This window comes from Triticum urartu, chromosome 1A, assembly GCF_056163025.1.
Source record: "Triticum urartu cultivar PI428250 chromosome 1A, HENAU_Tu73, whole genome shotgun sequence".
NCBI lineage: Eukaryota > Viridiplantae > Streptophyta > Magnoliopsida > Poales > Poaceae > Triticum > Triticum urartu.
Genome location: NC_141873.1, coordinates 591,886,262 through 591,912,409, shown reverse-complemented (window position 1 = coordinate 591,912,409; position 26,148 = coordinate 591,886,262). Strand labels below are relative to the sequence as shown.

Sequence of the window (26,148 nt, the reverse complement as noted above, 5' to 3'; positions counted from 1 at the left end):
GTTGGTTCCTCTGTGTGTTCCATGTGTTTGAGAAGAAGAACCAAGTACTAGTGTTGGAATATATTCTTGCTCACTGAACCATGGGAGATCGAAGTAAAGAAAAAACAGGGGATTCTAGTGTTAATAAGATGTATGAAATATTTAGCAAACTGCTTGAGCACCAGCAGCAATCAAAGGCTGCTCCTGAGCCAGTTAAGAATACACTTGAGCCAAATTCAGTCCGACTATCAGGACCTGGTGACTACATCAGTTGGGCACACCATGCCAAATTGATTTTGAGCACCAATGACTATGATTATTTACTTGTTGGCAATGAAGAAAGTTTGGAGAAAGGCGGTGCATGCAGGAAACAAATCAATGATAAAGTACTAGTATGGATATTGGGAAGTATGGAACCAAAATTAGAGAACAAGTGGAAGGCATGGGCACTGTTTGTGAGGTCTAGTCATCTTTGAAGAAACAATTTGTAGGGAAACAAATAAAATGCAAGCCACCCATATCATGCATGAGTTAACTAATTTGAAGCACCGCTCAAGATCTATAAAAGAGTATGCAGGTGAAGTAAAAAAATTATACAGAGACTTACATCATCATCACCCTTTTGAACCTGTTTACAAGGATGACTTGGCAATTCATCATGTGTGGTTTGAGTCATTTGTGAGCAAGCTATTTCTTGATGGCCTAGACCATGAACTAAACCTCTGTCGTCAATTGATATTTGCAATGCCTGAGTGGCCTAATCTTGATGATATTATTTCTAGCATGATTGAGGAGGAGACTCGTTTGGCACAACCGAAGGAGGATGGTCAGGAGCATGCAGATGCTCGTGCTGCATTATCCATACAACCTTGTCATGCTACAAATTCTTTTGGTAAGGTGCATAAAAGAAAATTGCTTTGTGACCATTGCAAGAGAAAAGGACACACCAAGGGTGAGTGTTTTGAGTTGCATGGTTATCCACCTTGGTGGGATAAAGGGAGATCTCAGCTAGGGGGAGCTCGGGGTTCAAACAAAGGACAAGCTAATTACAATGCATCTGCAGGGGAACTACCTGTGGTAGACATGCAAGCTCTTGAGGATTTCAAATACAAGCTCAAACTCTCCGAAGGCTCATCTTCATCCCAAGGTTCCTCCAAAGTTGATTCTATCTTTTATGCCATCACCCAAGGTATGGAATCACACCAAGCCTAGTCAAAATCATGGATAATTGATACTAGAGCTACTAACCACATGACAGGAGTGTCGGTGTCAAAACCGGCCGATCTCGTGTAGGGGGTCCCAAACTGTGCGTCTGAGGATCGAAGGTAACAAGGGATAGAGGAGACACAACGTTTACACAGGTTCGGGCCCTCTTAATGGACGTAAAACCATACGTCCTGCTTGATTGTATTTAATGAGTATAGGGGTTACAAGAGTCGATCTACCTCGAGATCGTAATGGCTAAACCCTAGATGTCTAGCCTATATGAATTCTGATAGCCTCTACGGACTAGACCCTCCCGTTTATATAGACACCAGAGGAGCCTAGGGTTGTACATGTTGGGGAACGTAGTAATTTCAAAAAACAATCCTACGCACACGCAAGATCTATCATGGTGATGCATAGCAATGAGAGGGGATGAGTGTTGTACACGTACCCACGTAGACCATAAGTAGAAGCATTATGACAACGCGGTTGATGTAGTCGTACGTCTTCACGATCCGACCGATCCTAGTACCGGAAGTACGGCACCTCCGCGATCTGCACACGTTCGGCTCGGTGATGTCCCACGAACTCCTGATCTAGCTAAGTGTCGAGGGAGAGTTTCGTAAGCACGACGGCGTGATGACGGTGATGATGAAGCTACCGGCCCAGGGCTTCGCCTAAGCACTATGACGATATGACCGAGGTGGATTATGGTGGAGAGGGCACCGCACACGGCTAAGGGATCAATGATCAACTTGTGTGTTCTAGGGTGCCCCTGCCCTCGTATATAAAGGAGCAAGGGGGGAGGCCGACCGGCCCTTGGAGGCGTGCCAAGGAGGGGAGGAGTCCTCCTCCTAGTAGGAGTAGGACTCCCCCTTTCCTAGTCCAACTAGGAGGAGGAAGGGGGAAGCAAGGAGAGGGAGAGAAGAGAAGGAAAGGGGGTCATGGAAAAATATATGATTTAATTCAAAACCCAAATGTGTCATGGAAAAATGTGCATCACCTCTGGTACTGTTTACAGCATTTTCCATAAATGATGAGCATTTTTGAAAGCAATTTGGATTTACTGAAAATATTTTAGGTGAACCTAGTGAATTCCTTTCATGCTATGGGTTTAGGCAATCCCCATTCACTAGTAGAAAACGGAGCTTCAGCGCCGGTTCATAAGGGCCTTTAGTGTCGGTTCCATAACCGGCACTAATGTGTGGTCACTAAAGGCCCCCCCCTTTAGTACCGGTTCGGCACGAACCGGCGCTAAAGTGCCACCACGTGGCGTGAGCTCGCGCTAAAGGTTTTTTTGAATTTTTTTGAAAATTTCGGAAATTTTTTTGATTTTTTTTTCGATTTTTAGTTTTCCTGAATTATTTGATAATTACTCTCTGATCACCTCTCTTAACTGCTCAAGTGTGGATCACTCATTCCAAATTGCCTGACTTCCTGGCCGGTCACCCATCCTCTCACTCCCCCAGCCTGAGCACGCTTAACTTCAGAGTTCTATTTCCCATACATTCCAAGTCTGCACTTGTTGTTTTCCTGACAAATATAAGCTGTCAATCCTATTAACCCTCAGTAGTTTAGCTTGAGCACGAAGTCACACATTTCATCGTTTGAGTTTGAAACTATTATTCTAAAAAACAGTAATTATGTAGTAACACTAATATTTCTTGAATAAGTAGTTTGAACATAGTTTGACCACAGTTTGACCAGATTAGGCCAAAATTCAAAAAAACTGAGATACTTATTTAATAACACTAATAGTATTGCGTAATTATTTAGTAACACTCTATATTTCTTGAATCAGTTGTTTGACCAGTTTGACAAGATTTAACCAAAATTCAAAAAAACATAAATAAGAGCATATCTTTTTTTCCTTTTACAATTTTGTCATTTCAAAAATTGTCCTAAACCCTAAACCCGGGACTTAAAACGTCGGAAACTCTATGCTAAACGGTAAAAACTAAGGGTTTAAACCATAGAACCTAACCCTAAACTCTGAAATCTAAACCTAGCACTAAACGCTAAAATCGTCTAAAAAACGTCTAAAACGCCCAAAAACTCCATTTTCCCTTTGGAATTTTGTGATTTTAAAAAATTGTCGAAACGGAAAACTGGTTGGTTCCTCTCTTTGGCACATTGTTGACCTGTACTAGTTGGTTCCACTGTGTGTTGCATGTGTTTGAGAAGAAGAACCAAGTACTAGTGTTGTAATATATTCTTGCTCACTGAACCATGGGAGATCCAAGTAAAGAAAAAACAGGGGATTCTAGTGTTAATAAGATGTATGAAATATTTAGCAAACTGCTTGAGCACCAGCAGCAATCAAAGGCTGCTCCTGAGCCAGTTAACAATACACTTGAGCCAAATTCAGTCTGACTATCAGGACCTGGTGACTACATCAGTTGGGCACGCCATGCCAAATTGATTTTGAGCACCAATGACTATGATTATTTACTTGTTGGCAATGAAGAAAGTTTGGAGAAAGGCGGTGCATGCAGGAAACAAATCAATGATAAAGTACTAGTATGGATGTTGGGAAGTATGGAACCAAAGTTAGAGAACAAGTGGAAGGCATGGGCACTGTTTGTGAGGTCTGGTCATCTTTGAAGAAACAATTTGTAGGGAAACAAATAAAAGGCAAGCCACCCATATCATGCATGAGTTAACTAATTTGAAGCAGCGCTCAATATCTATAACAGAGTATGCAGGTGAAGTAAAAAAATTATACAGAGACTTACATTATCATCACCCTTTTGAACCTGTTCACAAGGATGACTTGGCAATTCATCATGTGTGGTTTGAGTCATTTGTGAGCAAGCTATTTCTTGATGGCCTAGACCATGAACTAAACCTCTGTCGTCAATTGATATTTGGAATGCCTGAGTGGCCTAGTCTTGATGATATTATTTCTAGCATGATTGAGGAGGAGACTCGTTTGGCACAACCGAAGGAGGATGGTCAGGAGCATGCAGATGCTCATGCTGCATTATCCATACAACCTTGTCATGCTACAAATTCTTTTGGTAAGGTGGATAAAAGCAAATTGCTTTGTGACCATTGCAAGATAAAAGGACACACCAAGGGTGAGTGTTTTGAGTTGCATGGTTATCCACCTTGGTGGGATAAAGGGAGATCTCAGCTAGGGGGAGCTCGGGGTTCAAACAAAAGACAAGCTAATTACAATGCATCTGCAGGGGAACTACCTGTGGTAGAGATGCAAGCTCTTGAGGATTTCAAATCCAAGCTCAAACTCTCCGAAGGCTCATCTTCTTCCCAAGGTTCCTCGAAAGTTGATTCTATCTTTAATGCCATCACCCAAGGTATGGAATCTCACCAAGCCTAGTCAAAATCATGGATAATTGATACTGGAGCTACTAACCACATGACAGGAGTGTCGGTGTCAAAACCGGCCGATCTCGTGTAGGGGGTCCCGAACTGTGCGTCTGAGGATCGAAGGTAACAAGGGATACATGAGACACAACGTTTACCCAGGTTCGGGCCCTCTTAATGGAGGTAAAACGCTACGTCCTGCTTGATTGTATTTAATGAGTATAGGGGTTACAAGAGTCGATCTACCTCGAGATCGTAATGGCTAAACCCTAGATGTCTAGTGCCGGTGTACTGATCCACGGGCACCTATGGGACCGGCGGGCCGAGTCCCTTTCGGTTCGGCGGGGGCGGAGGTCATGCAAAGAGCGGATCGAGGCGAAGCACACGAGCAGTTTACCCAGGTTCGGGCCGCACAGATGCGTAAAACCCTACTCCTGCTTTGTAGTTTGTATTGAGTTCTTGCTCGGGAGCGCTGAGTGCTACAGTACACACCAGCAGCTAACGAGACCGAGCGTGAGTGTTCGAACCAGCTAACCCCCCTCTATGTTGCGCATGGGCCTCCTTTTATATGCTCAAGGGGTCACCGACAGGTGGCAACGTAGACAAGGGCAAAAAGGGAAAGGTGCTGCAGTTGGTACAGCTACCTGCTACAGTGTATCATACCTAACCCTGACGGCAGGGGACAAGGGCCTTAAATGTCTGTCTGCGTCGCCTAAACAGTGTAAAAGGGACCGTCAGGGACGCCACCGCTCGCCACGGCGGCAATCTTGTTAGCGCCGCTTGCCACCGCTCACCGCTGGCTGCACAACCTCCCGCCACGTACGCTGGGAAGTGTCCCAGAGCGACACGTTGGTGGATGTGCTGGAGCGCGGGCACGGTGTGGTGGCTTGCCGCGGCAAGCGCCTTGCCGCGGTCGTTGTCTTGTCGCGTCCGGGATCTTGTCGCTCACCGGGCCTTGCCGGGACGCGTGGCGCGCCGCGGCAAGTTCCTTGAGATGCCTTGGGTGGCCTTCCCGGCAAGCTCCTCTTGCCGGGGTCTTGACTTGGATACTTTGTTCTTGAACGGCTCCAAAGGAACCACGGAGGACCTTGGCGGTCACCCGGCAAGCCTTGCCGCGGGACGCTGCGACTGCCCGTGCACATGTTCGGGATACCAAGGATACCCCTACTCTAGAACACCGACAGGAGCCCCCGGGCCTGGGCCATACACGGTGCCGAGCGCTGTTGGGCCTGGCCCAAAACAGGGCACGGGCACGCGCGGCCTAGGTTACGCCGTATCTTTCTCCGTATCCACCGCGCCCTCCCCGAACGGCACGCGTTGAATGCGGCGTCGTGGGAGAGATCGTGGGTGGTTATTTTATTCGGAAATGCGGAACATCCGCCCCCTCCCTCTTTATAAGCAGGGGAATCAGGGGCAGTTCGCACATTCGCCCGTTGCTGCTTCCAATCTCAGAAATCTCCGCCGCTCCCTCGTCTTCCCAAAGCCGAAAGAGAGCAGCGCTCCGCCCCCCATTGCCACCATCGCCACCAACGCCATCAATCTCCTCGACCACTTCCGCCATGGCTCCAAAAGCCAACAAGGGGAAGGTCGTGAAGTCGACCGAGGCGCAGCGGCTTGCGGCGCTGCGGAAGGAGCGCGCAATTCCCCCCCCCCCCCCAAGCTTGCCGCGAAGGAGCTGAGGGAGAACTACTACCTCTTCTGGTCGGCAGAGACGCGAGCGCATCCGCGCACAAAGGTACTCCCCGCCGCCGCTTGGAAGAACGCCCCAAATGGATACCCCTTCTTCGCTCTGTTCTTCTACTGCGGGCTCTGCCTGCCTTTCTCTGAATTCTTCTGCGACATCATGAATACCTATGGATTCCACCTCCTTGACTTCACCCCCAATGCCGTTCTGACCATGGCAGTTTTCGCACATCTCTGCGAAAACTTTGTCGGAGTCCATCCCAACGTAGCCCTCTTTCGCCACTTCTTCATACCCCGAGTAGAGAGAGGAGAGCCTCTATCCGGCGGAATCGCCTGGATCTCAAGGGCCGACAAGAAGGAAACCTATCTGGAGGGAGAATTCCGTGGCAAGTGGGAGGAGTGGAGGGCAGACTAGTGTTGGATTGACGAGGAGAACCCGCAGCCATTCACCGCCCGGCGCCAAACCCTAGTAGCACGCGGCAGCGACTGGAGTGACGTGGCCCCGGAAGACGACAGGCTGAAGATTGCTGTCACCCGGATCCTCCGCCTCAGGCTTGCCGGGCTTACTGTAGGCGCCGTTGGCGCAGATTTTCTTCGCCGCCGCATCGCCCCCCTGCAGGAATGGGGGAGACCCACTTGGGAGTTCAAGAATGCGGCGGACATCATGAGGCTGCGGCCGGGCCTCAACTACAACTTCACAGTTCTGGAGCTCAACGCGATGCTCCAGGAGCTCTTCAAGTATGACCCCCAACATCCCGAAGTTTTTAGGTTGCCGGGGGGCGTCATTCCGTTGTGCAACAATTCCTCGCTCGACCGGATCCATGCAATGATGCCGGAGTGCGACTCGCATGGAATTGTGCCAACTTGACAGGAGCCTGCAGACGACGTCGTGCAGCAATTCTTCGATGACTTGGTAGAAGTGGTGATCCGCGCCGACAAGAAAGACGGCCTCACCCGCGACACCACCGATGCAGAGATGGCACTGATCGCCACCAGGCTGGAAGAGGCAGCGGCAGCCGCGGCCGCGGGCGAGTTTGGATTCACCGTGGAGGAGGCAGATGCAGCAGAGGCGGGAAGCCGTGCCGAGCGACAGGAGCCTGCCGGTGAGAAAGAGCTTGCCGGGCAGAACGTTGAGTCGAGCGAGCCCACCAAGGATACGAGTGGCTCGCTGGAGATCAAATCGTCTACCACTTCGTCTTCAGACAGCTCGCCGCAAGCAGAGCCTCCATCCCCACCAAGAAGGCGTCTCCGCAAGGCCGGTGACGTAGCGGAGCAGCAAGCGGGTCAACAGTCATCACGCCGCGTGACATGCTCCACTGCGGCAAACACCGTTGCCGCGGGAGCGCCTCATGCTGCGACGACAACTGGAGCGGGGCCCTCCCGGACCACCGCTTCTGCTCCTGCCGCTTCTCATGCCGCGACGACAGCTGGAGCGGGTTCATCTCTGACCACCTCCACTGCTCCCGCCAAGCGGCCAAGGGAAGCTTCTCCTCCGCCTCCTCGCGCCGGGCGCGCGCTGGACTTTGACTTCTCCGTGTTCAGCTCCGACGAGGAAGAAGAATAAGAGTAAGCTTCTCTTGCTGTACTTGCTGTTCTTCAATTCTTGCTGTTTTGTCTTGTGTCTCACTTGCTTTACTCTGAACTTGTTCCTTTTCAGTTCTCTGGCCCAGAGAGCAGCGAAGAGAGCCAAGGCCCCGGTGATTATCATCGAGGATGAACCCACGGCGACAGCAGGGGGGTGCACCCGAGACAACCTTGCCGGACCCGGCAACTTTTCTCCAGAGCAGCCCCCAGCGTAAGTATATGGTTTGCTTCCCGCTTGTGAGGTGCACATGGATACTCTATTTTTGCTGATATTTGATTGCTGATTTGTGTAGGAGCAGAGCAGCCCCACCAGGAGCCAAGGGAGAATCCCCAGACAAGGGAGAACTCTCCGGCAAGGGAGGGCTTCCCGGTAAGGGAGAAGTCTCCGGCAAGGGATAGCACCAGCGGCCCCCCGACGGCGGAGACCACGACTGCAGAACCCGGTACAGGTAATCCTTTCGCTGCAAGGCTTCCCTTGGGTTCTTCTTCTTTTGATCTTCTGTTTGTTGGATTTTCCGGCTGCCAGACCCATCTGCTGCAGAGCCGATGGAGGCCGAGGTTGCCGCCGAAGAAGCGGCTGGTGCTGGCGATCCCGCCAGCGCAGAGGCCGCCAAGGCTGCCGCCGCAGCAACTGGCGAGGGGTCCGGCGATCGCACTGACGGCCCTGAGGCCGCAGGAGTGCCAGGCGCTACACCGACCGCCGACCCGTCCGCCGCTGCCGCAGCGCTAGGCTCCGAAGAGCCCCAGCCAGGCGTCTACTTGAAGGCCGGCGAAGGCGTCTTCATCAACCTCCCCTGGGCGTCAAGCTCCAGGGCGCTGGTCGAGGGAGAGATCTTCGACGAGGAAGTGCTTGCCTCCGCGGGGCTGACGCTGGTTGACGCGCCGAGCAGCAGCAGCAACGAGCCTGAGGAAGAGCGGCTGCTGCGGATGTTGCTGTCGCTCTACCGCGCGCGGCAAGCCAAGCTGGACTCCTGCGAGGCGCTTGTCGCGAAGGCGGGAGTAGACATCGAGAAGCGCGTGGACGAGCTCCGGGGCTTCCACCAGGAAGCTCGTCGGTCCTTGGCAGAGGAGCGGGAGCAACTCAACGAAGCGCAGAAGGCCTTCCTCCTCGAGAAGGCCGAAGTCGAAGAGCAGAAGCGGCTTGCCGCTGTGAAGCTATCCGCGGAGGAGGGCGAGTTGGCGCAGCGGAAGGTCAATCTTGACGCCCACGAGGAGGAGCTTGCCGCGCGCGAGTTAAAACTCGGCGGAGCCCTCAAGCAAGCAGAGGACGCTGCCGCCGCCGCCGACGCTGCCAAGAAGGAGTTGGAGACGAAGGTGGCGCAGCTGGAGGTCGATCTTGCAGAGAAGGGCAAAGAGCTCAGCGCCGCCAAGGATTCCAATGCAAATCTTGAGTCGAAGTTGACTGCTTTGACCAAGACGCTGGACGGCGCCAAGAAGCAGGAGGCGGCCTTGAAGGAGGAGATCAAGGCCGACAAGGCGCTGCTGGAAAGTGTCGCCGCCACCCAAAACGCTTTTCGGGAGACTGTGGAGCACTGGACGGAGAGTCTTGTGAATGCTGCCACAGACATTGACAAGGAGTTGGCGCAGCTGGGGATGGAGGATCTCGGGTATCCCTCCGACGAGAACCTCCAACCCAGCGCCAAGCTCGTCTTGTTCTTCAAGGGCGTGGCGACGGCCCTCCAGCGACTCCGGGAGAGGGTCCCAAAGCAGCTGGCCGACGAGTTGCGCAAGATCTGCGTGGGAGCTCTTCAGAAAGTGTTGGTGAAGGTGGCCTTCCGCAATCCGGGCCTCAACCTCACCAACGTCCTCAAGACCCTGCCGCCGGATGCTGATCTAGAGGCGCTCAAGGCCCTTGTCGCACCCATTGTGGACAAGGTGAGCGGGATCAAGAGGATCGAGGGCGATCGTGTAGATTAGGCCGCCCAAAGCTTGACAGTTCCAGTGCCCACTCAACAATCCTGCCTGTCGCTTCTGGATTCTGTAGTATCCTCTTCAGCGGAAAGCGAGTGACAACTGTGATCTCATGTGCTTGGAAGTAATGGCGCAGCTTTCTCGAGGCCATGAGAAGGCCGAAAAGCAATTTCTGCACGCCAGAGTACCTTGACCTAGCCCCCTGCAGAAGGGAACTGACAAAGTAAACTGGGCGCTGCACCATTTTCTTCTGTGTCTCCTCGTGCATCTGCGCAGATCCATCTTTGTCGGGACCAGAGCTTGCCGGGGAAGCCCCCTGCTTGTCGCTGGATGCGCTTGCCGTGGTTGCTGGCTCGTCATCTGCCTCCCTCTCTGCCACTAACGCAGCACTAACCACTTGATTGGTTGCCGCTATGTACAGCAGCAACTTCTCTTGTGGATTAGGTGCGACAAGTATTGGAGGGGAGGACTGGTATCTCTTCATGTCTTGCAGCGCAGCCTCCGCTTCCGGAGTCCATTTCATTGGACCTGCCTTTTTCAATAATTTGAAAAATGGCAGGGCGCGCTCAGCAAACCTAGAGATAAACCTGCTGAGAGAAGCCACGCAACTGGCAAGTCTTTGTACATCCTTGACGCGCTTTGGTGCTTCAATCTGCTCAATGGCCTTGATCTTGTCGGGATTGGCTTCAATTCCCCGCTGAGGCACGAAGAACCCGAGAAGCTTGCCGGAGGGGACTCCAAACACACACTTCTCTGGGTTGAGCTTGAGGCTGATCTTGCGCAGATTTGCAAAGGTCTCGTCTAAATCTTGATTCAGAGTTGCCTTGTCCTTGCTCTTGACCACTATATCATCCATGTAGGCTTCCACATTTCTGTGTACTTGTGGCTCCAGAGCGACATGGACTACTCTTGCAAATGTTGAACCAGCATTTTTTAATCCGAAAGGCATCCGTATGAAACAGTACGTGCCACATGGAGTAATAAATGCGGTCTTCTCCTCATCCTCTTCTGCCATGAAGATCTGATGGTATCCTGAGTATGCGTCAAGAAATGAAAGCATATCACATCCGGCTGTGGAGTCAACAATCTGGTCAATGCGCGGCAAAGGAAATGGGTCTTTGGGACAAGCTTTGTTAACATTGGTAAAATCGATACAAAGTCTCCATTTTCCATTCGCCTTGCGCACGACTACAGGATTGGCCAACCACATAGGATGGAGCACTCCTCTGACAAGGCCTGCTGCTTCCAACTTCTTGATCTCTTCTGCAATAAATTCTTGGCGCTCCTCTGCTTGCTTCCTGACCTTCTGCTTGACGGACCGTGCATGAGGACAAACGGCGAGGTGGTGCTCAATTACTTTCCTGGGAACACCGGGGATGTCAGACGGTTGCCACGCAAACACGTCGACATTCGCCTGCAGGAAAGCAATGAGCGCGCTTTCCTATTTAGGGTCGAGAGTGGCACTGATGGTGAAGGTACCACCAGTGCCGTCCTCCTTGGCGGACACCTTCTTCGTCTCTGGCGGAGCTGCCATTGTCTTCTTACAGTTGCCGGTGGAGCTCGATGGTGCGTCCTCGACCGCAGCGCAGCACTCCGAAGAGGTGCGCTTGCCGGAGTGGGCATCAGAACTCTTGCTAGACTTGGTCTTCTTCTTCCCCCCGGGAGCTTCAGCGGCAAGTGACTTGCGATCTGTTGCGGCTGTGGCTTCCCGGTAGATCTTGTCGGCGCAGATAAGAGCATCCTTCTTGTCGCCAGGGACAGAGATGACGCTTATCGGGCCTGGCATCTTCGGCATATTGTACGCATAGTGAGAGGCTGCCATGAACATGGCGAGTGCTGGACGGCCAAGTATCCCATTGTAAGGCAATGGAATATCGGCAACGTCAAAAGTGACCCTCTCAGTCCTGAAGTTGAGCTTGCTGCCAAATGTTACTGGCAACGTGATCTTTCCCTTCGGCTTGCTCCTTCCTGGGTTAATTCCTTGGAATGTGCCGGTCTATTCAAGCTCGCTGTCAGGGATCTAGAGCTTCTGGAGTACAGTGGAGGAGATCAGGTTCAAGCCGGCCCCGCCGTCAACTAACATCTTAGTGACCTTGAGGTTGCGGATAGTTGGTGAAACCAACATCGGCAAGCACCCGACTGCAGTTGTGCGGTCAGGGTGGTCCTCAATATCAAAGATGATAGGCGTGCTGGACCATTTTCAGAAGCTTACGTGACTTGACAGGTGGTTCTGCTGCATTGACTTCCCGCACCCACTGCTTGAGTTGGCGGTGCGAAGTATGCAGAGAAGCACCGCCGTTAACACAGAGGACCTCTATGGCTTTCTGGAACTCCTGTTCGCTGGTCTCAACATCATCCATGTCTTCGTCGTCGTCGTCGTCTTCATCCTTGTCGCGTCCGCGGGGAGGTCTGTCTCCTTGCTGCTGTTTGGCCTTGCCGCGACGTCCTCCCCGGCCGGCGCGCTTCTTGCCAGATTCTCCAACGCCTCCTTGGGCCCTCTCCTTGTCTCGTCGCTCGTACTCAGCCTTTTGTTGCTGGACAAGCTGCTCGACCTTCTTGCAGCTCTGGAGGTCATGGCCCTTGGTGCGGTGAATCTTGGAGTACTGCTTGTCGGTGCCTTCAGCCTGGCAGTTGGTGCATGCGGCAATCTCCTTGCTGGAGCTACCAACTTTGGCTTTCTGGGCGCCACCTTCTTTGCCGGACTGCTCAACGACTAGCACATCTTTACCTTTCTTCTTCCTGTTCCGCCGCCGGTTTTTCTTTGCCGGGGCTGCATCCTCACTGTCAGATCCTCCTGCTCCTATATTCTCTCCGGGGAGTTTCCTCCCTTCTTCAGCACGTGCACACTTGTCGGCCAGGGCATACAGCTCACTGACGTCTCTGATCTTGCACATCGCCATCTCCTCCCGCATCCTGCGGTTACGCACGTTCTGATGGAATGCGCTGATGACCGCGGCAGGGTGGACATCTGGGATGTTGTGTTGTACACGGCTGAATCTCTGAATGTACTTGCGCAGGGGCTCTCCTTCCTTCTGGGCGAGCAGATGAAGGTCGCTCTCTTGGCCATGAGGTTTGTGGCCGCCTGTAAAGGCGCCGACAAACTGATGGCATAGATCTACCTAGGAGGATATGGAGTTGTCCGGCAAGTGCATGAGCCAGGACCTGACGTTGGGTTTGAGCACCAGCGGGAAGTAGTTGGCAAGGATCTTGTCGTCCCGCCCCCCGGCAGCCTGCACCGCGATGGTGTAGATGCTGAGGAACACCGACGGATGCGACTTGCCGTCGTACTTCTCCGGTACGTCTGGTTTGAAATTCTTCATACTGGGCCACTGGACTTGCCGCAGCTCACGGGTGAATGCAGGGCAACCTACCACGTACGGCAAGTCGCCTGGTTCCCCTGGCCCATGCATGTCGACAGAGGGCCCAGCGCGCTGGTCTGATTGACGTCGCGCTTCTCTTCGGTGCTCGATGTGTGTACGAGCGTCTTCTTGCTGTCGTTCGTGAAGAACTTGGCGCTGATCGCGGCGAGCTCGCGGATCTGATGACGCGGTGGAGTCGCTGTCGAGGTGGATCCGGCGAGTCGGCGATCTTGGCCTTCGGGGTGGAGAGTGCACAGAGGTTGCTCCCCCACCGGTCTTGTCGCCACCGGCTCGTGCCTGGCTGACTTGCCGCGGCTGCGACGTGCTCGGTTGCCGCTGAGTGTCGCCTTTGGCGAAGCCGATGAGACTCTGGATGGTGGCCCTCCAGTCTACGATCTTGTCTGCTGTTGGAGGGTAGTCTAGGATCAGTTGAGCTCGCGCCAAAGCTTCTGCTGTAGTGGTGGGTGGTGGTGGCGAACGGTGCGAGGAGCGGGATATGCTCGGACTTCTAACTACGTTAGAAGGAGCAGTATCCTGTCCAGGCGACCGTGCCTCGCTCGTGCCAGCATGGTCCCGTGCATGGTGGTCTTGAGCACTCCGAGATCCACCAGCTCGATCTTGGTCCAGAAAACGCATGGTACCGTGAGTGCCATGACGTTGCCGGTCTCGCGCCTCCTAAGATGGGCGTGGTGCATGTACGGACGCCGAGGCCTTGGAGTGCGCCCGTTCGTTGTGGGAGCCGGCTACGCCGCCGGTGGGCAGCGCAGCCTTGTCCTTGGACCTGGCAGCACCGTGAGCTCCCTCGTCGACGCCCGTTCTTCTGCCGGCGTCCGCCCCATCAGCCATTTGCTCCGGCTGTAGTGGGGCGGACGGAGCAGCCACCTCCGAAGCCTTCTTCTTCGGTGCATGTTGATGAAGATGATGAAGATCTAGCCCACGTGAACGCCGGATCTGGTTCACACAACCTCGATGCCCCCTACCTGGCGCGCCAAAGATGCCTGGGTATTGATCCACGGGCACCTATGGGACCAGCGGGCCTAGTCCCTTTCGGTTCGGCAGGGGCGGAGGTCGTGCAAAGAGCGGATCGAGGCGAAGCACACGAGCAGTTTACTCAGGTTCGGGCCGCACGGATGCGTAAAACCCTACTCCTGCTTTGTAGTTTGTATTGAGTTCTTGCTCGGGAGCGCTGAGTGCTACAGTACACACCAGCAGCTAACGAGACCGAGCGTGAGTGTTCGAACCAGCTAACCCCCCTCTATGTTGCGCATGGGCCTCCTTTTATATGCTCAAGGGGTTACCGACAGGTGGCAACGTAGACAAGGGCAAAAAGGGAAAGGTGCTGCGGTTGGTACAGTTACCTGCTACAGTGTATCATACCAAAACCTGACGGCAGGGGACAAGGGCCTTAAATTCCTGTCTGCGTCGCCTAAACAGTGTAAAAGGGACCGTCAGGGATGCCACCGCTCGCCACGGCGGCAATCTTGTCAGCGCCGCTTGCCACCGCTCACCGCTGGCTGCACAGCCTCCCGCCACGTACGCTGGGAAGGGTCCCAGAGCGACACGTTGGTGGATGTGCTGGAGCGCGGGCATGGAGTGGTGGCTTGCCGCGGCAAGCGCCTTGCCGCAGTCATTGTCTTGTCGCGTCCGGGAGCTTGTCGCTCACCGGGCCTTGCCGGGACGCGTGGCGCGCCGCGGCAAGTTCCTTGAGATGCCTTGGGTGGCCTTCCCGGCAAGCTCCTCTTGCCGGGGTCTTGACTTGGATACTTTGTTCTTGAACGGCTCCAAAGGAACCACGGAGGACCTTGGCGGTCACCCGGCAAGCCTTGCCGCGGGACGCTGCGACTGCCCGTGCACAAGTTCGGGATACTAAGGGTACCCCTACTCTAGTACACCGACATCTAGCCTATATGAATTCTGATAGCCTCTACGGACTAGACCCTCTAGTTTATATAGACACCAGAGGGGCCTAGGGTTGTACATGTTGGGGAACGTAGTAATTTCAAAAAACAATCCTACGCACACGCAAGATCTATCATGGTGATGCATAGCAATGAGAGGGGAAGAGTGTTGTACACGTACCCACGTAGACCATAAGCAGAAGCATTATGACAACGCGGTTGATGTAGTCATACGTCTTCATGATCCGACCGATCCTAGTACCGAAAGTACGGCACCTCCGCGATCTGCACACGTTCGGCTCGGTGATGTCCCACGAACTCCTGATCTAGCTAAATGTCGAGGGAGAGTTTCGTAAGCACGACGGCGTGATGATGAAGCTACCGGCGCAGGGCTTCGCCTAAGCACTATGACGATATGACCGAGGTGGATTATGGTGGAGAGGGCACCGCACACGGCTAAGGGATCAATGATCAACTTGTGTGTTCTACGGTGCCCCTGCCCTCGTATATAAAGGAGCAAGGGGGGAGGCCGGCCGGCCCTTGGAGGCGTGCCAAGGAGGGGAGGAGTCCTCCTCCTAGTAGGAGTAGGACTCCCCCTTTCCTAGTCCAACTAGGAGGAGGAAGAGGGAAGGAAGGAGAGGGAGAGAAGAGAAGGAAAGGGGGGTCATGGAAAAATGTATGATTTAATTCAGAACCCAAATGTGTCATGGAAAAATGTGCATCACCTCTGGTACTGTTTACAGCATTTTCCATAAATGATGAGCATTTTTGAAAGCAATTTGGATTTACTGAAAATATTTTAGGTGAACCTAGTGAATTCCATTGATGCTATGGGTTTAGGCAATCCCCATTCACTAGTAGCAAACGGAGCTTTAGCGCCGGTTCGTAAGGGCCTTTAGTGCCGGTTCCATAACCGGCACTAAAGGGTGGTCACTAAAGGCCCCCCCCTTTAGTACTGGTTCGACACGAACCGACGCTAAAGTGCCACCACGTGGCGTGAGCTCGCGCCCTGGTATGGGGGACCTTTAGTACCGGTTGGTGTTACCAACCGGTACTAAAGGTTTTTCTTTTGAATTTTTTTTTGAAAATTTTGGAAAAATAATTTTGATTTTTTTTCAATTTTTAATTTTCCAGAATTATTTGATAATTTAGTCTCTAATCACCTTTCTTAACTGCTCAAGTGTGGATCACTCATTCCAAATCGCCTGACTTCCCGGCCGGTCACCCATCCTCTCACTCCCCTAGCCTGAGCACGCTTAACTTCGGAGTTCTATTCCCCCTACATTCCAAGTCTGCACTTGTTGTTTTCCTGACAAATGTAAGCTGTCAATCCTATTAACCCTCAGTAGTTTAGCTTGAGCATGAAGTCACACATTTCATCGTTTGAGTTTCATACTATTATTCTAAAAACAGTAATTATGTAGTAACACTAATATTTCTTGAATAAGTCGTTTGACCACAGTTTGACCACAGTTTGACCAGATTTGGCCAAAATTCAAAAAAACTGAGATACTTATTTAGTAACACTAATAGTATTGCGTAATTATTTGGTAACACTCTATATTTCTTGAATCAGTTGTTTGACCGGTTTCACAAGATTTAACCAAAATTCAAAAAAACATAAATTAGAGCATATCTTTTTTTCCTTTTACAATTTTGTCATTTCAAAAATTGTCCTAAACCCTAAACCCGGGACTTAAAACGTCGGAAACTCTATGGTAAATAGTAAAAACTAAGGGTTTAAACCATAAAACCTAACCCTAAACTCTGAAATCTAAACCCTAGCACTAAACGCTAAAAACGTCTAAAAATGTCTAAAACGCCCAAAAACTCCATTTTCCCTTTGGAATTTTGTGATTTTAAAAAATTGTCGAAACGGAAAACTGGTTGGTTCCTCTCTTTGGCACATTGTTGACCTGTACTAGTTGGTTCCTCTATGTGTTGCATGTGTTTGAGAAGAAGAACCAAGTACTAGTGTTGGAATATATTCTTGCTCACTGAAGAATAGGAGGTCCAAGTAAAGAAAAATCAGGGGATTCTAGTGTTAATAAGATGTATGAAATATTTAGCAAACTGCTTGAGCACCAGCAGAAATCAAAGGCTGCTCCTGAGCCAGTTAAGAATACACTTGAGCCAAATTCAGTCCGACTATCAGGACCTGGTGACTACATCAGTTGGGCACGCCATGCCAAATTGATTTTGAGCACCAATGACTATGATTATTTACTTGTTGGCAATGAAGAAATTTTGGAGAAAGGCGGTGCATGTAGGAAACAAATCACTGATAAAGTACTAGTATGGATGTTGGGAAGTATGGAACCGAAATTAGAGAATAAGTGGAAGGCATGGGCACTGTTTGTGAGGTCTGGTCATCTTTGAAGAAACAATTTGTAGGGAAACAAATAAAATGCAAGCCACCCATATCATGCATGAGTTAACTAATTTGAAGCAGCGCTCAATATCTATAACAGAGTATGCAGGTGAGGTAAATAAATTATACAGAGACTTACATTATCATCACCCTTTTGAACCTGTTCACAAGGATGACTTGGCAATTCATCATGTGTGGTTTGAGTCATTTGTGAGCAAGCTATTTCTTGATGGCCTAGACCATGAACTAAACCTCTGTCGTCAATCGATATTTGCAATGCCTGAGTGGCCTAGTCTTGATGATATTATTTCTAGCATGATTGAGGAGGAGACTCGTTTGGCACAACCAAAGGAGGATGGTCAGGAGCATGCAGATGCTCGTGCTGCATTATCCTAACAACCTTGTCATGCTACAAATTCTTTTGGTAAGGTGGATAAAAGCAAATTGCTTTGTGACCATTGCAAGAGAAAAGGACACACCAAGGGTGAGTGTTTTGAGTTGCATGGTTATCCACCTTGGTGGGATAAAGGGAGATCTCAGCTAGGGGGAGCTCGGGGTTCAAACAAAAGACAAGCTAATTACAATGCATCTGCAGGGGAACTACCTGTGGTAGACATGCAAGCTCTTGAGGATTTCAAATCCAAGCTCAAACTCTCCGAAGGCTCATCTGAAGGAAATATGCCCTAGAGGCAATAATAAAGTTATTATTTATTTCCTTATATCATGATAAATGTTTATTATTCATGCTAGAATTGTATTAACCGGAAACATAATACATGTGTGAATACATAGACAAACAAACTGTCACTGGTATGCCTCTACTTGACTAGCTCGTTAATCAAAGATGGTTATGTTTCCTAACCATGAACAATGAGTTGTTATTTGATTAACGGGATCACATCATTAAGTGAATGATCTGATTGACATGACCCTTTTCATTAGCTTAGCACCCGATCGTTTAGTATGTTGCTATTGCTTTCTTCATGACTTATACATGTTCCTATAACTATGAGATTATGCAACTCCCGTTTACCGGAGGAACAATTTGGGTACTACCAAACGTCACAACGTAACTGGGTGATTATAAAGTAGTACTACAGGTTTCTCCAATGGTACATGTTGGGTTGGCGTATTTCGAGATTACGTTTTGTCACTCCGATTGTCGGAGAGGTATCTCTTGGCCCTCTCGGTAATGCACATCACATAAGCCTTGCAAGCATTACAACTAATATGTTAGTTGTGAGATGATGTATTACGGAACGAGTAAAGAGACTTGCCAGTAACGAGATTGAACTAGGTATTGGATACCGACGATCGAATCTCGGGCAAGTAACATACCGATGACAAAGGGAACAACGTATGTTGTTATGCGGTCTGACCGATAAAGATCTTCGTAGAATATGTAGGAGCCAATATGGGAATCCAGGTCCCGCTATTGGTTATTGACCGGAGACGTGTCTCAGTCATGTCTACATTGTTCTCGAACCCGTAGGGTCCGCACGCTTAAGGTTACGATGACAATTATATTATGAGTTTATGCATTTTGATGTACTAAAGGTTGTTCGGAGTCCCGGATGTGATCACGGACATGACGAGGAGTCTCAAAATGGTCGAGATGTAAAGATTGATATATTGGAAGCCTATGTTTGGATATCGGAAGTGTTCCGGGTGAAATCGGGATTTTACCGGAGTACCGGGAAGGTTACCGGAACCCCCCGGGAGCTAAATGGGCCATGATGGGCCTTAGTGGAAAAGAGAAGAGGCAGCCCTACATGGGCTGTGCGCCTCCCCCTACACCTAGTCCTATTAGGACTAGGAGAGGTGCCCGGCCCCCTCTCTCTCTTTTCCCCCTCCGCGAATCCTATTCCAACTAGGATTGGGGGGGGGGAATCCTACTCCCAGAGGGAGTAGGACTCTCCCGGCGCGCCAAGCTTGGCCGGCCAGCCTCCCCCCCCTCTAGTCCTTTATATACTGAGGCAGAGGCACCCCAAGGACACACAAGTTGATCCACGTGATCTATTCCTTAGCCGTGTGCGGTGCCCCCAGCCACCATATTCCTCGATAATACTGTAGCGGAGTTTAGGCGAAGCCCTGCTGCTGTAGTGCATCAAGATCGTCACCACGCCGTCGTGCTGACGGAAATCTTCCCCGACACTTTGCTGGATTGGAGTCCAGGGATCGTCATCGAGCTGAACGTGTGCTCGAACTCGGAGGTGCCGTAGTTTCGGTGCTTGATCGGTTGGATCATGAAGACTTACGACTACTTCCTCTACGTCGTGTCAGCTCTTCCGCAGTCGGTCTATGTTGGGTACGTAGACAACACTCTCCCCTCTCGTTGCTGTGCATCACATGATCTTGTGTGTGCGTAGGAATTTTTTTGAAATTACTACAAAACCCAACAGTGGCATCCGAGCCTAGGTTTTATATGTTGATGTTATATGCACGAGTAGAACACAAGTGAGTTGTGGGCGATATAAGTCATACTGCCTACCAGCATGTCATACTTTGGTTCGGCGATATTGTTGGATGAAGCGGCCCAGACGGACATTATGCGTACGCTTACGCGAGACCGGTTCTCCCGACGTGCTTTGCACAGAGGTGGCTTGTGGGTGACAGTTTCTCCAACTTTAGTTGAACCAAGTGTGGCTACGCCCGGTCCTTGCAAAGATTAAAACGGAGTCAAATTGACAAACTATCGTTGTGGTTTTGATGCGTAGGTGATATTGGTTCTTACTTAAGCCCGTAGCAGCCACGTAAAACTTGCAACAACATAGTAGAGGACGTCTAACTTGTTTTTGCAGGGCATGTTGTGATGTGATATGGTCAAAGCATGATGCTAAATTTTATTGTATGAGATGATCATGTTTTGTAACCGAGTTATCGGCAACTGGCAGGAGCCATATGGTTGTCGCTTTATTGTATGCAATGCAATCGCCCAGTAATGCTTTACTTTATTACTAAACGGTAGTGATAGTCGTCGAAGCATAAGATTGGCGAGATGACAACGATGCTACGATGGAGATCAAGGTGTCGCGCCGGTGACGATGGTGACCATGACGGTGCTTCGGAGATGGAGATCACAAGCACAAGATGATGATGGCCATATCATATCACTTATATTGATTGCATGTGATGTTTGTCTTTTTATGCATCTTATCTTGCTTTGATTGACGGTAGCATTATAAGATGATCTCTCACTAAATTATCAAGAAGTGTTCTCCCTGAGTATGCACCGTTGCCAAAGTTCGTCGTGCCCAGACACCACGTGATGATCGGGTGTGATAAGCTCTACGTCCATCTACAACGGGTGCAAGCCAGTTTTGCACACGCAGAATACTCAGGTTAAACTTGACGAGCCTAGCATATGCAGATATGGCCTCTGAACACGGAGACCGAAAGGTCGAGCGTGAATCATATAGTAGATATGATCAACATAGTGATGTTCACCATTGAAAACTACTCCATCTCACGTGATGATCAGTTATGGTTTAGTTGATATGGATCACGTAATCACTTAGATGATTAGAGGGATGTCTATCTAAGTGGGAGTTCTTAAGTAATATGATTAATTGAACTTAAATTTATCATGAACTTAGTCCTGGTAGTATTTTGCAAATTATGTTGTAGATCAATAGCTTGCGTTGTTGATTTCATATGTTTATTTTGATATGTTCCTAGAGGAAAATTGTGCTGAAAGATGTTAGTAGCAATGATGCGGATTGGATCCGTGATCTGAGGTTTATCCTCATTGCTGCATAGAAGAATTATGTCCTTGATGCACCGCTAGGTGACAGACCTATTGCAGGAGCAGATGCAGACGTTATGAACGTTTGGCTAGCTCAATATGATGACTACTTGATAGTTTAGTGCACCATGCTTAACGGCTTAGAATCGGGACTTCAAAGACGTTTTGAACGTCATGGACCATATGAGATGTTCCAGGAATTGAAGTTAATATTACAAGCAAATACCCGAGTTGAGAGATATGAAGTCTCCAACAAGTTCTATAGCTAAAAGATGGAGGAGAATCGCTCAACTAGTGAGCATGTGCTCAGATTGTCTGGGTACTACAATCGCTTGAATCAAGTGGGAGTTAATCTTACGGATAAAATAGTGATTGACAGAATTCTCTAGTCACCATCACCAAGTTAGTAGAACTTCGTGATGAACTATAATATGCAAGGGATGACTAAAGTGATTCCCAAGCTCTTCGTGATGTTGAAATCAACGAATGTAGAAATCAAGAAAGAGCATCAAGTGTTGATGGTAGACAAGACCACTAGTTTCAATAAAAGGGCAAAGGGAAGAAGGGGAACTTCAAGAAGAACGGCAAGCAAGTTGCTGCTCAAGTGAAGAAGCCCAAGTCTGGTCGTAAGCCTGAGACTAAGTGTTTCTACTGCAAAGGGACTGGTCACTGCAAGCGGAACTACCCCAAGTGATTGCCAGATAAGAAGGATGGCAAAGTGAACATAAGTATATTTGATATACATGTTATTGATGTGTACTTTACTAGTGTTTATAGCAACCCCTCAGTATTTGATACTAGTTCAGTTGCTAAGATTAGTAACTCAAAACGGGAGTTGCAGAATAAACAGAGACTAGTTAAGGGAGAAGGGACGATGTGTGTTGGATGTGGTTCCAAGATTGATATGATCATCATCGCACACTCCCCTATACTTTCGGGATTAGTGTTGAACCTAAATAAGTGTTATTTGGTTTTTGCGTTGAGCATGAATATGATTTGATCATGTTTATTGCAATTCGGTTATTCATTAAAGTCAGAGAATAATTGTTGTTCTGTTTACATGAATAAAACCTTCGACGGTCATACACCCAATGAAACAAGTTCATTGGATCTCGATCGTAGTGATACACATATTCATAATATTGAAACCAAAAAAATGTGAAGTTAATAATGATAGTGCAACTTATTTGTAGCACTGCCGTTTAGGTTGTATTGGTGTAAAGCGCATGAAGAAACTCCATGCTGATGGAATTTTGGAATCACTTGATTATGAATCACTTGATGCTTGCGAACCATGCCTCATGGGCAAGATGACTAAGACTCCGTTGTCCGGAGTGAGCAACTGACTTATTGGAAATAATACATGCTGATGTATGCGGTCCGATGAGTGTTAAGGCTCATGGCAAGTATCGTTATTTTCTGAACTTCACAGATGATTTGACCAGATATGGGTATATCTACTTGATGAAACATAAGTCTGAAACATTTGAAAAGTTCAAAGAATTTCAGAGTGAAGTGGAAAATCATCGTGACAAGATAATAAAGTTTCTACGATCTGATCACGGAGACAAATATTTGAGTTACGAGTTTGGTCTTCAATTAAAACAATGTGGAATAGTTTCACAAACTCAAGCCACATGGAACACCACAGCATAATGGTGTGTCCGAACGTCATAACCGTACTTTATTGCATATAGTGCAATCTATGATGTCTCTTACCGATCTACCACTATCGTTTTGGGGTTATGCATTAGAGACAGCTACATTCACATTAAATAGGGCACCATCTAAATCCATTGAGACGACACCATGTGAACTATGGTTCGGCAAGAAACCTAAGCTGTCGTTTCTTAAAGTTTGGGGTTGCAATGCTTATATGAAAAAGTTTCATCCTGATAAGCTCAAACTCAAATCGGAGAAGTGCGTCTTCATAGAATATCCAAAGGAAACTATTGGATACACCTTCTATCACAGATCCGAAGGCAAGACTTTTGTTGCTAAATCCGGAAACTTTCTGGAAAAGGAGTTTCTCTCGAAAGAAGTGAGTGGGAGGAAAGTAGAACTTGACGAGGTAACTGTACCTGCTCCCTTATTCGAAAGTAGTACATCACAGAAAACTGTTTCTGTGACACCTACACCAGTTAGTGAGGAAGCTAATGATGATGATCATGAAACTTCAGAAAGAGATACTACTGAACCTCATAGATCAACCAGGGTAAGATCCGCGCCAGAGTGGTACGGTAATCCTGTTCTGGAAGTCATGCTACTAGATCATGATGAACCTACGAACTATGAAGAAGCGATGGTGAGCCCAGATTCCGCAAAGTGGCTTGAAGCCATGAAATCTGAGATATGATGCATGTATGAGAACAAAGTATGGACTTTGGTTGACTTGCCCGATGATCGGCAAGCCATAGAAAATAAATGGATCTTCAAGAGGAAGACGGACGCTGACAGTAGTGTTACTATCTAAAAAGCTAGAATTGTCGCAAAAGGTTTTCGACAAGTTCAAGGTGTTGACTACGATGAGATTTTCTCACTCGTATCTATGCTTAAGTCTGTCCGAATCATGTTAGCAATTGCCGCATTTTATGAAATCTGGCAAATGGATAAACAAAACTGCATTCCTTAATGGATTTACTAAAGAAGAGTTGTATACGATGCAACTAGAAGGTTTTGTCGATCCTAAAGGTGTTAACTAAATATGCAAGCTCCAGCGATCCATCTATGGACTGGTGCAAGAATATCGGAGTTGGAATATACGCTTTGATAAGTTGATCAAAGCATATAGTTTTATACAGACTTGCGGTGAAGCCTGTATTTACAAGAAAGTGAGTGGGAGCACTACAACATTTCTTATAAGTATATGTGAATGACATATTGTTGATCGGAAATAATGTCGAATTATTCTGCAAAGCATAGAGGAGTGTTGAAAGGAGTTTTTCAAAGAAAGACCTCGGTAAAGCTGCTTACATATTGAGTATCAAGATCTATAGAGATAGATCAAGACGCTTGATAAGATTTTCAATGAGTACATACCTTGACAAGATTTTGAAGTAGTTCAAAATGGAACAGTCAAAGAAAAGGTTTCTTGCCTGTGTTAAAAGGTGTGAAGTTGAGTAAGACTCAAAGCCCGACCACGACAGAAGATAGAAAGATAATGAAAGTCATTCCCTATGCCTCAGTCATAGGTTCTATAAAGTATGCCATGCTGTATACCAGATCTATTGTATGCCCTACCACTGAGTTTGGCAAGGGAGTACGATAGTGATCTAGGAGTAGATCACTGGACAGCGGTCAAGATTATCCTTAATGGAATAAGGATATGTTTCTCGATTATGGAAGTGAAAAAAAAGGTTCGTCGTAAAGGGTTACGCCGATGCAAGTTTTGACACTAATCTAGATGACTCTAAGTCTCGTTCTAGATACATATTGAAAGTGGGAGCAATTAGCTAGAGTTGCTCCATGCAGAGCATCGTTGACATAGAAATTTGCAAAATACTTACGGATCTGAATATAACAGACCCGGTGACTCAAATTATCTCACAAAGCAAAACATGATCACACCTCTGTACTCTTTGGGTGTTAATCACACAGCGATGTGAACTAGATTACTGACTCTAGTAAACCCTTTGGGTGTTGGTCACATATCGATGTGGACTATGGGTGTTAATCACATAGTGATGTGAACTATTGCTGTTAAATCACATGGCGATGTGAACTAGATTATTGACTCTAGTGCAAGTGGGAGACTGAAGGAAATATGCCCTAGAGGCAATAATAAAGTTATTATTTATTTCCTTATATCATGATAAATGTTTATTATTCATGCTAGAATTGTATTAACCGGAAACATAATACATGTGTGAATACATAGACAAACAAAGTGTCACTAGTATGCCTCTACTTGACTAGCTCGTTAATCAAAGATGGTTATGTTTCCTAACCATGAACAATGAGTTGTCATTTGATTAATTGTATCACATCATTAAGTGAATGATCTGATTGACATGACCCATTCCATTAGCTTAGCACCCGATCGTTTAGTATGTTGCTATTGCTTTCTTCATGACTTATACATGTTCCTATAACTAAGAGATTATGCAACTCCCGTTTACCGGAGGAACACTTTGGGTACTACCAAACGTCACAACGTAACTGGGTGATTATAAAGGAGTACTACAGGTGTCTCCAATGGTACATGTTGGGTTGGCATATTTCGAGATACGGAACAAGTAAAGAGACTTGCCGGTAACGAGATTGAACTAGGTATTGGATACCGACGATCGAATCTCAGGCAAGTAACATACCCATGACAAAGGGAACAACGTATGTTGTTATGCGACCTGACCGATAAAGATCTTCGTAGAATATGTAGGAGCCAATATGGGCATCCAGGTCCCCCTATTGGTTATTGACCGGAGACGTGTCTCAGTCATGTCTACATTGTTCTCGAACCCGTAAGGTCCGCACGCTTAAGGTTACGATGACAGTTATATTATGAGTTTATGCATTTTGAAGTACCGAAGGTTGTTCGGAGTCCCGGATGTGATCACGGACATGACGAGGAGTCTCGAAATGGTCGAGACGTAAATATTGATATATTGGAAGCCTATGTTTGGATATCGGAAGTGTTCCGGGTGAAATCGGGATTTTACCGGAGTACCGGGAAGGTTACCGGAACCCCCCGGGAGCTAAATGGGCCATGATGGGCCTTAGTGGAAAAGAGAAGAGGCAGCCCTACATGGGCTATGCGCCTCGCCCTTCCCCTAGTCCTATTAGGACTAGGAGAGGTGGCCGGCCCCCTCTCTCTCTTTTCCCCCTCCGCGAATCCTATTCCAACTAGGATTGGGGGGCGGGGAATCCTACTCCCAGAGGGAGTAGGACTCTCCTGGCGCGCCAAGCTTGGCCGGCCATCCTCCCCCCCTCTAGTCCTTTATATACTGAGGTAGAGGCACCCCAAGAACACACAAGTTGATCCACGTGATCTATTCCTTAGCCGTGTGCGGTGCCCCCAGCCACCATATTCCTCGATAATACTGTAGCGGAGTTTAGGCGAAGCCCTGCTATTGTACTGCATCAAGA

General features: G+C 48.6%; 1 pseudogene; it reads left to right on the top strand.

The window, feature by feature from the left end:
• Positions 1-3,414: 3,414 nt before the first annotated feature.
• On the top strand, positions 3,415-4,606 carry LOC147993232 (uncharacterized; annotated as a pseudogene).
• The last annotated feature ends 21,542 nt before the right edge of the window (positions 4,607-26,148 follow it).